A 16,615-nucleotide genomic window follows, 5' to 3' on the forward strand; every position below is an offset into this window, starting at 1 on the left:
TGAGGCAGGAGGATAGTGAGTTCATAAGCCAGCCTCAGAAAACAGCAAGGCCCTAAGCAACTCAGTGAGACCCTGTCTCTAAATAAAATACAAAATAGGGCTGGGGATGTGGCTCAGTGGTCAAGTGCCTCTGAGTTCAATCCCCGGTTCCAAAAGAAAAACATTCTTTTTTTCCTAGCTTTTTGAAACACATGGTACATTATTGTTATCTGTATTCACCCTACTGTGCTTCTATGAAATACAAGAACTTATTTCTCCTATCTAACTATAAATGAATGCCCATTGACCAATTTATCCCCATTTCTCCCTCATACTTTCTCCAACCTCTGGTGACCATTATTCTACTCTCAACTTCGATCAGAGGGTTTTTTTTTTTTTTATCCTTTTTTTGTAATTATTTTATTTTTAGTTGTAGATGTACACAATAGCTTTATTTTGTTTATTTTTATGTGGTGCTGATAATTGAACCCAGTGCCTCACACATACATGCTAGGCAAATGCTCTATCACTGAGCCATATCCCTAGCCCTTATGAGAGGTTTTAGATTCCACATAAGTGTGAGATCATGAGGTACTGCCTTTCTATGCCTAACTTATTTCATGTAACATAATGATCTCTAGTCCTAGCCATGTTATTGTTACAAATGACAGGATTTTGTTCTTTTAATGGCTGAATAGTATTCTATAGTATATATGTACCACCTTTTCTTTTTCCATTCATCAGTTGATGGATACTTAAATTTTCTGTTTCTTAACTATTGTGAATAGTACTGCAATAAATACAAGAGTACAGATGTCTCTTAGACATACTGATTTAATATCTTTTGTATGTATACCCAGTAGTGAGATTGCTGGATCATATGGTAGTCCTATTTTTAATCTGGGTGTGTGTGTTATGCTGGAAATTGAATGCAGGGCCTTGTGCATACTGCAAGTGCTCTACCACTGAGCGACATCCCACTCTAGTTTTAATTTGGGGGGAACTAGAGGTAGCCACTTTAAATTATTTGTGTCAGTAACTGGTTATTTATCTCCATCTCTAAAAATAATTATTATTACTTCTTGGTGTTCTAATTTCAGGCACTTTTATCTCTTTTGTATGCTTCTCATACAGTTATCACTACATATATACACGTACATTTCCTATTCTTCTGTCTTCCCAATTCTGATGGTTAATTTTATGTGTTAACTTGACAGCCTATGGGACCAAAATATTTGGCCAAACTCCAGTCTAGATGTTGCTGTGAAGGTTAATATTTAAATCAGTAGTCTTTGAGTAAAACCGATTATCCATTCAGCTGAAGAACTTAAAAGGGAAAAAAGACAGATGTCCTAAGAAAAAAGGACTTCTGGTTCTAGACGTCCTACAGATTCAAGTTTTAAGATCAGCTCTTCCCTGAGTCTCCAGCCTGCTGGCCCACCCTTGCACATCTTGGATTTGCCAGCCTCCTGGATCACGTAAGCCAGTTCCTTAAAGTAAATCCCTCCCTCTCCAACACATATAAACTGTGAGTTGGGTTTCTATGAAGAGCTCTAATGTACTCATAAACTCATAATTTTGATGCGATTAATGCTTATACTATTACTATATCATACATGTTAATAGTGTGTCATCCCACATTGTTGTTAATATATCGATATACTTTTAAATACATTAATATATAATTACCTATATTCTTTTAAATTGTGTTAAGAGATGAGCCACATCACTTTTTGTACACTATTTCTCCCTTGGCAGTGATAATCATCTTGATTTTCCATTTGCTAAGTTTCCCAGGTATTTATTTTACCAAACTATAACCAATTTCTCCCAGTTCTGTAAATCTGCACTCAGCACAATGAAACGGTACCCTTTTTCCCCTCAGAGACCTCTGCTCGGGTCGGGACCTCGGTCCCCAGGCCTCCCTGGAGCTGTCACGTATTTCTCGGGGCGTCGCCACCCCTCGGGACGCCCTGGGCCTCTTTGGTTAGAACCTCGGCTTCACGGATCCCAAGTGGGCTTCGCTCACCCCTTCTTCTTCCACAGTTTCTGTAAAGGTTGCCAGGACGCCAAAGTGTGGGGCACTCCTGTCCGAAAACGTCTTCCGATCCGTGCATGCTGTCCCCTAGGTCGCCTCAGACCAAGAAACCCGAATCTGTGTGACGTGGGTCGGTTCTTGGTAGTCACAGAGCGGAAGCGCCACAACCCTGGAAATGCCCAAGTCATCCCGAGTCCCGGCTGTCGGCGTTAAGCGTCTCTCAGTCCCTTAGAGTCCGGGGGGCTCCCTTTTGTCCCCTCTCCTGAAGTCGGGTTTGCTCCCCCAGCGCTGGGCTCTCAGTGCACCCCCGACCCTTCCAGCCGTGTCGCGCACACACAGTGCGAGGGCGAATTTCCCCTCGCAGCCACCCTCCCTGGGACCAAGGCTCGCCAGCTCCCAGGAGCGCCCTCACCTGAGCTCCTCCCCTAATCACGTGGTGAGGAACGTGTGGCTCCCAGCGAGAAGGGAGCGCGCAGCCCGGCCTTCCTGGGAGGGGCAGAGGGCGCCGGGACGCCAGCCCCGCCCGCCTCCCCCAAGCCAGATGTGAAGGAGCACCGAGGTCTCTGCAAGCTGGGGCATCTCCTACTCTAGTCCAGTTTGAGGAAATTGGGGAAGGTGGAGGCGAGCTGTGGACAATAGCGAAATTAAGTTCAAAACAACAGAGGCTGTGGTAGGGCTTCACAGTCAGATACTCTTAGCAGCTGACCCTGCCCAAAAGGGAGGCTACGCGCCCAACGTGGGGCTCGAACCCACGACCCTGAGATTAAGAGTCTCATGCTCTACCGACTGAGCTAGCCGGGCGCCTGGGTGGCCTACCGTGCTTCGGAGTTATTTCCTCCCAAAGTCGGCATAGGAAGAAATCCTGAGACTGAGTCCCTCTGAGAGCCCTGAGGCCTGGAGGCGGCGAAGGACCAGAGCCCACAGCTGGGGCGGATTGGCGGCCCTGCCTGCCTCCCAGACTCTGCTGTGGGATCGCAGGGGCTGGGAGGCGGGCGGGGCGGGTGCAGGGACGTCTGTCTTTACGCTGCTATAGGCATTGCTTGCGTTGCCTGGGTCCTGCTGTCAAGTTAAGGGCCCTCCGAGTGATTACAATCTTGAGTGGTTTTTTGGAGGGGGGAAAAAAAAAACCTCACTGCCTCGCACCAACTGGGGATACGCCCACCTGCCGTGACTCGGATTCGAACCGAGGTTGCTGCGGCCACAACGCAGAGTACTAACCACTATACGATCACGGCGCGCCACTCTGGAGGCAGCGAGCTGGGCCCGGATTTAGCGCTCCTTGAAATATAAGCCCTGCCCCCGCGGTTCCACCCCATCCTCCGAGTCCTCCGCGCGCTGGCAGCTCCTCTTCAACGGTCTTGCTGCGACATCCAACGGGATTCTGAGGTCCTGCGCGGGGCCGCCGCCCCCAGGTGCTGACCTGAGGTGGAGGCGGCAGCCGCAGACCCCCACCGACTGAGGCTCGGGAGGGAGAAGCTCCCCTCCTCTACCTCTCCAAAGAGCCAGCCGCCTGGCCCGCAGTTCCCTACTCAGCCCCGGGCCTGGGCCCTGGGTGGGGGCATCGGAAGGAGAGCGGCTGGTGAGCCGCGGGCAGGCGGGGACCTTCCTGAGCCGGTGCCCGCCCTCACCTTGGCAAGCAGCGCCCGAGCTCCGCGGGCCTGAGCACTTGTGTCCACGGACTTGTCTTGAGCCTCAGTGAATCAGGCTCGCCTCCGAAGAGTCAGAAAAACAAACTACTTGAGACACATCCCCACGGAGGGCCCTAGGAGAATTGTGGCTCAGCCAGCTGGGCCGGGACAGGGGACAAGGACAAAGGAGGTTAATGGCTTTGCCCGATAGTTTGGGGGCGAGTGGGAAAAGGGAAAGCCTGCGTTGGCCGGGAATCGAACCCGGGTCAACTGCTTGGAAGGCAGCTATGCTCACCACTATACCACCAACGCGCTCGAGCTTCTCCGCTCCCCGGTCGCCCTATGAGAACTCCCTGGGACGGTCTTGCTCCGCAACTTCCTGCTCATTTTGAGATTGACATTAAGAGAAATTTCCACTAGAAAGCCAAAGAAAAGCGAAGAGAAACTTGACAGACTCAAGGAAAGTCAATTCCAGTTCCTTCCATCTTCGCGAAGGGAGCATCTGAAACCCAGCGGACCCACTCGGAAGGTTCCTCAGCCCCGCGCTGGGACTGAAGGCGGCGGGGGAGACGGGCGCCCGCAGAGCTCTGGAGACCTTCCCAAGCCTGCGTGCGTGGAGACAGGGTGCACCGCCGCCTTCCCCGCAGGCTGGGTCTTTCCTTTCACCTTTAAAAAGCAGAGTGCAAAACTAGCGTTCCTACCTTGGTTTGCATTATTACTGTTAGGGCTGATGATTTCCCACAAGCTTACCAGTTATTTGTATCAGCTTTGAAATTTGTTATGTATCTTGCCTATTTTCTACTGGGTATTATGCTTTCTCTACTGACTACAGTTTATTATTTGTCTTTTAAAATTATTTATGATATTTTTAGATAGGCAAATTTTTCTATTCTATAGGCCATTCTATCAGTTTTGTCCTTTATGATTTCTGCTTTGCTTTTATCTTGAAAAAGTCCTTCCTAGCCTAAAACTAAAATGTTATTCTCTAATGTCTTCATGTAGTTTTTAAAATAGTTTTAGTTTTTGCGTTTAATTCTTTAACCATGGAATAGGTGGTATGAGGTAGTAATTCCACTTTTAGAAATTTATCCTAAGGGATATATAGGGATATACACAAAGTTTATCTATGAAAATGTTCATCAAAATACTATTTGTAAAACCAAAATTTTAGGGGGAAACCCTGAAAGTTCAGAAATGAGATTGATTAAATTCATTTTGATTTTAAAACCGATAATTTTTTTTAAAAATTACTTTTACACTGTACATTGCTGGTGGGAGTGTTAATCGGTATTACAACTATCCACAGATGCATATGCCTTTTGAACCAGCATTTCAATTTCTGGCCATTTATTCCACATATGTACAAAATTATATGTAAATTGTTATTGTAATAGCACAGAGTTAGAAATGACCTAAGTATGCATCAGTGGGAAGTTAGTTAAATTAATTATGGACTATCCATACAATGAAATGCTATATACCATAAGAAGGAATAAGAAAGTTCTCATGTCTGATCTAAATTCCACTTTTAGAAATTTATCCTAAGGAATATATAGGGATATAAACAAAGTTAATCTATTTCTAAAATATATTATTAAATAGAAAAGGCAAAGTGCAGAGAAGTGTGAATAGAATGCTCCCGTTTGTGCAAGAGATGTAAATATATACGTAGGTATGTATATATGCATGAACTTAACATTTGCACAAAGTCTGTGACATAATCAGGAAATTTAACAGTGGTTGCATTATCAGAGGGAAAATAGATGGTAGATCGAAAGTCAGGTTTATTGTGCTTTCTTGTAAATTTGAATTCCAAACCTTGTAAACACTTCATCTTTTCAAAACTTAGATAAATGTGTTTCTGAATATTTATTTCTACTGGCAAGTTAGAAATACATTGTTAACTGTAAAATAGCAGGTAATAAAAATAGTACGTAAACAGCACAAATTCTTCGTTTTCTGTTTCCTAAACTGGGTATTAAAAACAGTTTCAGGTTGGTAGAATTATAAGCTTTGGTTTCCTTTGCGTTTTTGTACATTTTCAAAATTTAAGCTTCTGATAGATGGGAGAAGTGATTAGAATATTCAAATTTCTACAAGAAACCGAGGAAGGAAATAAAAACTAGCTCTTTCCCTGACCGGGAATCGAACCCGGGCCGCGGCGGTGAGAGCGCCGAATCCTAACCACTAGACCACCAGGGAGGCTGGCAGGGCTTGCTCGTCATGGTTATATGTGTCTAAGGAAAAGCATGCTCCCGCTTACGCCCTCCGGCCGCCTCCCATTTGGCCCGAGCTGCGAGGCTCTCCAGCTTGGGCCTGGAGACTGCTTCCCCGCCACTTCTTAAAGCAGTAAAGCCCTTGAGAGAATCCTCGCTCGACTCTTGGAGCCAGGAGAGCACTGCGGACCCAGATCCAGCTTCCAAGACCACCGAGAGGAAAGCGCTGGAGAGAAAGCTCCAGCTCCTCCGTGGAAGGGCAAGGTTCCCTGTGTGTCTGCTTAAAACTACCGGGGCACAGAAGGGATGTCTGGGAGCAGCCCGGGCCGGGCCTCCTGTGGTTCGTCGTTACTGCGGCTGTGGTTTCCTGCGGTGTGGATTTAGACCCAGCTGTAAACTAGCGGCTCGGGAGGCCCAGGCAGGAGGATGGAGAGTTCAGAGGCAGCCTCAGCAACTGAAGCGAAACCCTAAGCAACTCAGCGAGACCCTGTGAGGGGGTAGAGGGAGGGGAGGGGAGGGGAGGGGAGGGGAGGGGAGGGGAGGGGAGGGGCAGCAGAACACATCAGACACTAGCATGGCAATATGTAAAAACGTGGATGTGTAACCGATGTGATTCTGCAGTCTGCATAGGGGGTAAAAATGGGAGTTCATGACCCACTTGAATCTAATGTATGAAATATGATATGTCAAGAGCTTTGTAATGTTTTGAACAACCAACAATAAAAACTTTAAAGAATAATAAAAATAAATAAATAAATAAGATATAAAAAGGCCTGGGGATGCGGCTCTTAAGGGCCCTGAGTCCAATCCTGGGTGTAAATGAATAAGTGAAAGTCCTTCAGCCTAAGCCTAAGGCTCTTGGTACCCAGAAAGTTCTAACTCCAGAAAACTAAGAGAGATGCATTGTATCTGAGATCCAAGAGGAAAGGGAGTGGGGGGAAGAAAGAATATTCGGGAGTGTGCCAAACTGAAGGAACTGCAGTCAACTCTCTGAGAGAAAAAGAAGCAAATGTGACAAAATGTTGGCAATGGATCAAAGGTGCGCCATAATAATATGATACTTCCAACTTCCCTGTAGATTTGAAAAAATTTAAAAACAAGAACTTGATTATTATAAGTAGAGGTATGAAGACCCGAATTGGTGTGAATACACTATGTATACAACCAGAGATATGAAAAATTGTGCTCTATATGTGTAATGTCAGATGACCACAAAGTGACTATCTGTGTGCTCCAGTTCAAACGGAAAAATTTTAAAGTGTCACTGACACCCAGAAAATAATTTGATAATGAATAAAAAATAGTATTAAAAAATTGAATCATCAGTGATGTGTACAGATCTGCAGGGCCTGAAACAAAACAATGACCATAGATATGTAGGATTATGGGGGGGGGGGGTCTTTTTGTTGTTTTACTTTTAACGTATCAGTGTTAAAATATTAAAAATATTTCATTCATGCAATCTCTACATTCCTATGGCCTTAAATTAAATGCCAGAAATTAGGAGGAAGAGTAACTGAATGGTGCACATTTTTTTCCACAAACACTCAACACTCCTGCAATCCTGTCTTCAGGGAGCCCAAGAGCCCCACTTCCCGAGGAGTCCACAGAGCTCCTCCTCCACCGCACCGTTTAATAGGGTGGACAGCCACCCTGCCAGTCTGAGCGAGGCCGTGTCGTGGGTGCGGTGGGGGTGGCGGCCGTACAAACTTCAGAACAACGGTTTAGGGTTGGTACCGTGCAGTGGGATTTATTTCCCTTTGTCACAGGCAGGACACAGCCTGTTTTGGTCAACAGTGCCTTTTCATCGACCATAACACGAGGAGAGCAGGCACTCAGCCTTTCTCCGCACCAAAGGTCAGGAGGGCTGCGGATGCCCGCTGTAGAGTGCTTGCCTGGGTTTAAGCCCTAGCACCAGAGAAGCGGGAAAAGAAGAAGAAAGAAAGGTTTACTTAGAGGCGGAGAGGGAGAGGGGCAAGTGTTGGGGAGTGATTCTGGCCAAGTTATATTATTATATTGTGTGCATGTACAACTTGTAACAAGTCCCATCATAATGTACAACTATAGTGCATAAAAAACATGGAAAAAAAAAAAAAAAGATTGGGCTGGGGCTGGGGCTCAGTGGTAGAGCGCATGCCTAGCACGTGTGAGGCACTAGGTTCAATCCTCAGCACCACATTAAAAATAAATGAATAAAATAAAAATATTGTATCCATCTACAACTAAAAACAAAAAAATAAAATAAAAATAAAAAGCTTAAAGAGAGACTCTCACTAAAGCTTCAGACAGCATAAAGTTTCTTCTTCTTTTTGGCACCATACCAAAAACTGGATGGGAGAAATGAATACTTAATTTATTTCACTCTGCATACTGTTTCTTTTTGTCCTGGTTTCAAACACTTTGATTATGTGCTAGAATAGATATTACATAGCTCAAAGGCTAGTGAAAAAAAATATGAACAAAAGAGAATAGCTCTGGAAAGATTGAGTAGATGTTTTTTTTTTTTTCCCTACTCCTCCTACTAATAAACCTGAACATAACATATAAAAACATAAACTGCACATGAGGGGCCAGGCCTGTAATTCCATCTACTCTGGAGTCTGAGGCAGGAGGATCCTCAATTTGAGTCCAGCCTGGGAAATTTAGCAAAATCCTGACTCAAAATAAAACTTAAAAGTCTGGGGATATAATTAAGTAGTAATACTCCCCTGAGTTCAATCCCCAGGACCACAAAATACAAAAAACAAAACAACCCCCCCCCAAAAAAAAAAAAAAAAAAAAGAACCTCAGGTGGAAAGAGGCAGCGGAAGAGCTAGGGGCCTCAGAATCCAAGGAAAGACATAAGGCGTTTTCCCTGGCTTTCTTTTTTCCTCATGTTCCAGATTTGGAACTGAAGAAGACAGCAACCTGTAAGTACCAAAAGGAACAGCCAAAAGGAAAAAAAAAAAAAAAACTAACAAAAGCTCTCTAGCCAAATGAGGCAACACAGCAAAAGAAAACATTTGAACAATAACTGCTCGATTCCTACCTACCTACCTGGCACAAGCACACCATCCTTCTTCTGTCTGAGCAATATCAGAGAAACTAACCAAAACAAAAGTTTAAATGAGGTCCAGCATTTTAATAATACCCAAAATGCCCAGGTTTCATCAAAAAGCATTCATCACAATAACAATGAAGAAAATCTCAAACTGATGACAGAATTATCTGAATTTTTTTTTTTTTTTCTTTTTTGACACAGGGTCTAGTTCAAGGCCCAGGCTGGCCTCAAACTCCTAGGCTCATGATCCTCCTACCTCAGCCTCCCAAGGAGCTGGGACTGCAGGTGTATACCACCACAATGGACTGACATATATTTTAAAGCAGTCATTATAAAAATGCTTCAGCAGGGGTTGGGACGTAACCTAGTGGTAGAGTGCTTAGTATGACTGAGGCTCAGTGTTTGATCCCTAGCACAGGAAAACAAAAGTGAAAAACAAAGCTTCAACAAACTATTATGAGCATGCTTGAATGCTTGAAACAAATGAAAAAAAAAAGAAGTTTCCAGCAAAGATATAAAAATATCAGTAAAGAAACAAAAGATAGGGCTGGGGATGTGGCTCAAGCGGTAGCGCCTGGCATGTGTGCGGCCCAGGTTCGATCCTCAGCACCACATACAACCAAAGATGTTGTGTCCGCCCTAAAACTACAAAATAAATATTAAACAAATTCTCTCTCTCTCTCTCTCTCTCTCAAGAAACAAAAGATATAAAAAAGAACCAAGTGGAAATTTTAGAGCTGAAAAGTACAGTGACTTAAAATACACCCTCAATGACTTTCCAACTTGGACCCTGCAGAATGGCTCCACAGAAGAAGGGTGACTTTAAAAAAGGGCAGGGGCAGATGTGGTGGCCCACACCTGTAAGCCCAGCAACTACGGTGCCTGAGGCAGAAGGATCATAAATTCAAAGCCAGAGTCAACAATTTAGCAAGATCCTGTCTTAAAATTAACAATAAAAAGGCTGGGTTTTTGGCTCAGTGGTTCTGGGTTCAATCCCTAGTACCAAAAAAAAAAAAAGAGGCGGGGGAGCCGGAGGCACACTGCCATCAATGAGGTGGTGACCCAAGAATATATCAAATACACTATCAACACAAACACAAACATGGAGTAGACTCAAGAAATGAATCCCTTGGACACTTAAAGAGATCTGGAAATTTCTCAAGAAAGAGATGGGGACTCAAAATGTGCACTGATACCAGGTTCAACAAAGCTGTCTGGGCCAAAGTAATAAGGAATGTCCCACAGTTTCTTTGTACAGTTGTCCAGAGAATGTAATGAGGATGAAGAGTCACCAAACTCTATACTTTAGTTGCCTATGTACCCATTACCACTTTGAAAAGAGAACTAACCACTAATTGTTAAAGTCATAACTCCTCCCCCACCAAAAAAAAAAAAAATCCTCATTCAAGAGCTTAAAGCAGAATGGAGGGGGACAGAGGAAAGAATCAGTGAACTGGAAAACATAACAATAGATGTTATCCAATCTAAAAACAGAGCAAATGGACTTTGGGACTTGTGAGGTTACAACAAAAGATTTAACATCTGTGTCATCAAATTTCCAGATGGAGAAACTAAAGAGAACAAAGCTGATAAAAATACTGAAAGAAATAATGTCTAAACACTCCCCAAATTTGGCAGAGCACAGAACCTACAGGTTCAAGAAACTGAGTGAAACCCAAACAGAATAACCCCAAACAAATGCATGCACCTCAGAGAAACTGTCAAAAGCTAAAAGTAATAAAACAAATGTCGAAAGCACTGAGAGGAAAAATGATTTGAATGACAGCAGATTTCTTATTAAAAGCCATAGAGGCCAGAAGACACAAAATTTTTCAAGTACTGCAAGAAAAGACTGTCAACCTAGATTCCTAGATACAGTGAAAATATTTTTGAAGAATGAAGAGAAAATAATTCACCAACAAAAAGACAAATAGCCTGATTTTTAAAAAATATTTTTTATTGTAGATGGACATAATACCCTATAATTTATTTTTATGTGTGCTGGGGATGGAACCCAGTGCCCTATATGTGCCAGGCAAGCACTCTACCCCAAGCCACAGCCACAGCCACAGCCTGACTTTTAATACGAGCAAAGGGCTTTAGTAGACATTTTTCCAATGTCTATTTAGTATATTCAAATGGAATTTAATACTCCCATAAATTAGGCATGTAATAAATTTTGTGTGTTCTTTTTTCCCTGTTTCAAAAAAAAAAAAAGACATTCAGATGGTCAACAAGCAAATGAGAAGAAGTTCAGGAATTAGAGAAATTAAAATAAGATCACAATAAGATACCACTTTATACCTTCCAAGATGGCTATAAATTAAAAAAATAGAAAGTAGTGCTAATGAGGATAAGGAGAAATTAGAACCTTTGTGTACTACTTGTGGGAATATAAAAGGTGCAGCTGCCTGAAAAACTGTTTGGCAGTTCCTCAAAAAACTAAATATAGAATATGACTCAGTAATTCCACTCCGGGTATATACCCCAAAGAACTGAAAACAGGTACTCAAACAAACACTTGTATGTGCATGTTTCCAACAGTGCTACTACTAATAGTTGAAAGGTGGAAACAGTCCAGATGTTCTTAAAGAGATGAGTGAGCCAGGCACAGTGGTGAAGGCAGTGAATGTGTGTAATCCTGGTGACTCTAGAGGCTGAGGAAGGAGGATTCCAAGTTAAAGGCCTGGTGGGGCAATTTTGGGAGACCCTCAGCAATTTAGAGAGATGCTGTCTCAAAATAAAAAAAGCTGTGGATGTAGCTCAGTAGTAAAGTGCCCCTAGGCTCAATCCCCAATACAAAAAAATAAATAAAAGCGAGAGAAAGAGTGATGAATGGATAAACAAACTGTTACATAAATACAATGGCATATTATTCAGCCATAAGAAGGAATGAAGTAGTGATCCAATTACAACTTGGATAAATCTCAGAAACATCATGCTGAATGAGAGAAGCCAGACACAAATGTCACTTCTTATATAATTCCATTTATATTAAATGTCCAGAATAGGTAAATCTATATATACAGAAAGCAGATTGGTGGTTGCCAGAGGTTGTAGAGTGACAAAGTAATGAATACAGTGTTTTGTTTTGGGGTGATGAAAATATTATGGTGATAGTTACACAACATTTTCATTATACTAAATGTCATTGAATCATACATTTTAAAACAGTTAAAAATGTGAACTTTATGTTTTTAAAACACAATAAAAAACAATGAAGGGAGTTTAGTAGGGGTATAGTTTATTGGTAGAATATTTGCCTAGCATGCATGGAATCCCTGGGTTTGAACCCTGGCATCAAAAAAAAAAAAAAAGTGTATTTTTTCCAGGAAGCACTATTGTTATTACTTTTGTCTCACATTCAATTGTTGAGTTATTTTGTCTCCATGGAAAGATTGAGACATCCTGAAAGGCCTTAATTCTATTACTCTGTTACATATTTTTAGCAAATTTTAAGTGATTGGCCAACATTTGCAGAATTGAATTGGGCCAACTAACAGAATGTTCCTGGAATGGCACCAAGATCCAAGTTAATTTTGGTTAATTAATATAGTCCAAGTCTGCTGGGAGCAGTGTGGTACCTACCTGCAATTCTAACAACTGGAGAGCCTGAGGCAGGAAGATCACAAGTTCTGGTTCAGCGTCAGCCATTTAGCAAGTCCCTGTCTCAAAATAAAAACAAAAGGGTTCAATCCCTGGGTTCAATCTCCAGTAATTAACACACACACACACACACACACACACACACACACATCTAAGGTGGAACACAAGATAAAAACCTAACATTTGATGAGAATGACAGACACTATTCCTAATAGTGGCTAACATACAATCCTAGATAACACAAATTTTTCTTATTAGCAATAAATGGGGGCAAAAAACCAAAAAGCATTAGTTGTCAATTCTTTTTTTTTTTTTTTTACTTTTCTAAGATTCTTTTTTTTTTTTTTTTTTATTGTTGGTTGTTAGTTGTCAATTCTAATGGCCTTAGTTATTCATGCAGTTTCTCTTGCCAGTCTGATGTGGTTGTTTTATCCACAGCTTATAATAAGTCTATCAAGAACTCTCCAAGAGAACAGGACTGTATATACACAGGAGTTCTGAAATCCCAAGGTCCTTCTGAGGAATGACTGGGTGGATATATTCTATACCATATAACTAAAAACTCAGCAAGTAAACCCAATGGGTGGTAATCGACAGGCCGGAGTTCACCTCATTGTATCTCATGGACTCTGAAAACTGGAATAATCTATATCCAAGGAACCTAAAATGCCTGACATATTGAGCGGATATCCTGCTGTGTGATTTAACAGCCTAGATGTCTTCTATGCCCACCCAACTTCCAAGATAATATGAATTCTTCTGAGATGAGGGCACAGGAGAAGTACTTGCATTATAAAGACTCTAGCACCTTGGGCTGGGGCTGGGGCTGGGGCTCAGTGGTAGAGCCACATGTGTGAGGCCCTGGGTTCTATCCTCAACACCACATAAAAATACTGTATCCATCTACAACTAAAAACATGACAAATAAAAAGCTTAAGGAGAGGCTCTCATTAAAGCATAAGACAGCATAAAGTTTCTTCTTCTTTGTGTCCAACTACAACCAAGAAATAAATATTTAGGAAAAAAAAAAGACTCTGGCACCAAAAATGTACCTTCAATTAATCTTCTGGGTTTGATAGCCCATGCCTGTAATCCCAGCTACTCAGGAGTCTAAGGCTAGAGGATCATAAGTTTAAGGCCAGCATGTGCAGTTTAGTGACATCCAGTCTTAACAAGGGCTAAGGATGTAGCTCCGTGCTTGCTTAGCATGTGAAAGTCCCTGGTTTCAATCTCTAGTACCATGAAACAAAACAAACAAGAATTATATATTGGGGCTGGGGTTGTAGCTCAGTGTAGAAGGCTTGCCTAGCATGTGCGAGGCCTTGGGTTCAATCCTCAGCACCCAAAATAAAATAATTAATTAAATAAAGGTATTGTGTCCAACTACACCTAAAAAAAATATTTAAAAAAGAATTATAGGGCTGGGATTGTGGCTCAGCAGTAAAGAGCTTGCCTCGCACAGGCGAGACTGGGGTTCGATCCTCAGCACCACGTAAAAATAAAAGCACTGTGTTGTGACAATCTATTACCTAAAATATAAATATTTTTTAAAAAGAATTATATATTAAATCCATTGAGCTTTCAATCCATTTTAGTAATAAAGCCCCTTTTCCTAATATGAAATCATACCACAACACCCATAGTGTCAAACAGCTCAAAGCAGCGCTGTTATGGTTGGACTAGGATGCAAGAAAGTCCTAGAGCTCTTAATAAAACCATATTCTACAGGTAAAGAGGCTGAAATTTACTTTTGTGTGTTCCTGTTCTGGAGCGGTTCCAGAGAGAAGCCAAGTATATAAATTAAAAGGAATAACCACCTCTGTTATGTGAGAGTATTTGGAAGGTCATACCCTTAAAGTTCAAAAGAATAAACTGTCTCTAAAGTCTTCCATACGGTGAAAAAACTTCTACTAAGCCAGTTTAGGTCACAGTGTGAGAAAACTAGGATTAACAATAGCTAGTAGTATTCCTCCATTGAGTGGTATTAACTTCTTCAAGCAAGTAGGTAGGTTGAAATATATAGAATCAATGGGGCACAATGGTGCACGCTTGTAATCCCAGGAACTCGGGAGGCTGAGGCAGGAGGATCACAAGTTTGAAGCTAGCTTCAGCAATTTAGCGAAGCCGTAAGCAACTTAGTGAGACCCTGTCTCAAAAATAAAGAAAGAAAGTAAGTTGAGGGATGTGGCTCAGTGATAAAGCACCTCTGAGTTCAATCCCCAGTGCCAAAAGAAAAAAAAAAAAAAAGAGCTATATTGAATCACTTTTAAGATTTACAGTGTCTGCACATGCAGCTGGCACTGGGTGGGGGAGAGGGGACAAGAATGCTAAATGTTCTGCATGGTAAACAAAGAATTGTCCCTCCCATAATGTCAATGGGGCCCAACTGAGGAACTCTGAAGACAAGAAAGCCTAAAGATTTGGGTTATTCTATATTCAAGGTCACCATGACACATCTCAATATATTCTGCCATGACTGAATTCTAAGTAACCCTACTGTTTCTCTCTCATTATTTCCACTGCCAAGTACCTTTACCAGGTACTCACATTCCACCTTCACAATCAAGATCTCATCAGTAAGGAATAATACTTTTTTTCAGATGTTGTTAAGGTCTGTAGCTCCCAGGAGCCACTGGTGAGCTGGCTCTACCAAACATAATCAAAGCCACAATAAAATAATAACAATCTCTTTAGATAGATGAGGTGGCATGTGCCTGTAGAGACAAAGGAATCCCTTGAGCACAAGAGTTTGGAGCCAGATTGGGCAACATAATGAGACTCCAGCTCAAATATATATATATATATATATATATATATATATATATATATATATATATATATATATATTCTGACACAGCAGAACACACACACACACACACACTCTCACACACATTCACATACATACACATGTATTGCCACAGTCTGGCTGGGCACAATCAGGAGCCACTTGTCAAAAGAAACTAACTTTATTTTTAGAACCACACACGCCAAACAAAACAGCCTCTCAAGAAAAACCCTCAGAGCCTCAACTGCCACCACCAGCTTTCCACAAGCCTCTCTCTCCCCCACAAGCTTCTCCCCACCTCCCACAATCCTCCTGCCGATTGGCTGGGTCATGTGGGCGGAGCCAAAAAAGTCCCCCAATGAGCAGCTCCGTGGTCTGAAAGGGCAGGGAAACAGCCCAATGAGCATCACCGCAGAGGAGCCAATCAGCTAGATGTTGCTGGGGCCGCTGTGAGCCAATCATCAGCCGGCAGCTGGAAGTTTGGCAGCTGGAAGTTTGCTGGGGCCTCTCCGGCTGTGGCTCTCAACAATGTATGTCAGTCCCTTTTATTCTTTGTGACAGGTTCTTGCTAAATTGCTAAGGCTGACCTCAAACTTACAGTCCTCTTGCCTCCATTTCCCAAGTAGCTGGGATTACAGGTGAGAGCCACCATGCCCAGCCCCCAACAGTTCTTTTGGTAAGGATCTATTGGTGTATAGCAACACAGCCACATCAATGTTTATAGCACTACAATTCACAATAGCCAAGCTATGGAACCGACCTAGATGCCCTTCAACAGATGAATGGATAAAGAAAATGTGGTATATATACACAATGTAATATTACTCAGCCTTATAGAAGAGTGAAATGATGGCATTTTCCAGTAAATGGATAGAGATGGAGAATATCATGCTAACCAAAATAAACCAATCCCAAAGAACCAAAGCAAAATTGTTTTGTCTGGTATGCAAATGCTAATTCACAATGTGGGGGGGAAGGAAGAATAGAGGTACTTTGTCTTAGACAGAGAGGAGTGAAAGTAGGGGAGGGGGTTTAGGAGTAGGAATGATAGTAGGATGAATAGGACATTATTACCCCATGTGCATGTAATATTACAAGATTGGTGTAACTCTACATCATGTACAACCAGAAGAATAAGAACTTATATTCCATTTATGTATAATGTGTCAAAATGCATTCTACTGTCATGTATAACTAACTAGAATTAAAATAAATTTTTAAAATAATTAATAAAAAAGGATCTATTGGTGGAAAATGCCTTCAACTTTTGGTTTGTTTGAACATGTTTTACTTATATTTAAATCCATATAACAATAGTTTATC

At 42.1% G+C, this 16,615-nt stretch overlaps 4 non-coding genes across 4 annotated transcripts; all 4 read right to left on the reverse strand.

Annotated features, from left to right (window-relative positions):
• Positions 1-2,745: 2,745 nt before the first annotated feature.
• Positions 2,746-2,818, reverse strand: Trnak-cuu (transfer RNA lysine (anticodon CUU)). The gene has a single exon. It is a non-coding gene; the product is annotated as a tRNA-Lys (tRNA).
• A 362-nt stretch (positions 2,819-3,180) lies between these two features.
• Positions 3,181-3,252, reverse strand: Trnah-gug (transfer RNA histidin (anticodon GUG)). Its single transcript has one exon. It is a non-coding gene; the product is annotated as a tRNA-His (tRNA).
• A 633-nt stretch (positions 3,253-3,885) lies between these two features.
• On the reverse strand, positions 3,886-3,957 carry Trnag-ucc (transfer RNA glycine (anticodon UCC)). The gene has a single exon. It is a non-coding gene; the product is annotated as a tRNA-Gly (tRNA).
• A 1,818-nt stretch (positions 3,958-5,775) lies between these two features.
• Positions 5,776-5,847, reverse strand: Trnae-cuc (transfer RNA glutamic acid (anticodon CUC)). The gene has a single exon. It is a non-coding gene; the product is annotated as a tRNA-Glu (tRNA).
• Positions 5,848-16,615: the final 10,768 nt, after the last annotated feature.

This window comes from Marmota flaviventris, chromosome 10, assembly GCF_047511675.1.
Source record: "Marmota flaviventris isolate mMarFla1 chromosome 10, mMarFla1.hap1, whole genome shotgun sequence".
Taxonomy (NCBI): domain Eukaryota; kingdom Metazoa; phylum Chordata; class Mammalia; order Rodentia; family Sciuridae; genus Marmota; species Marmota flaviventris.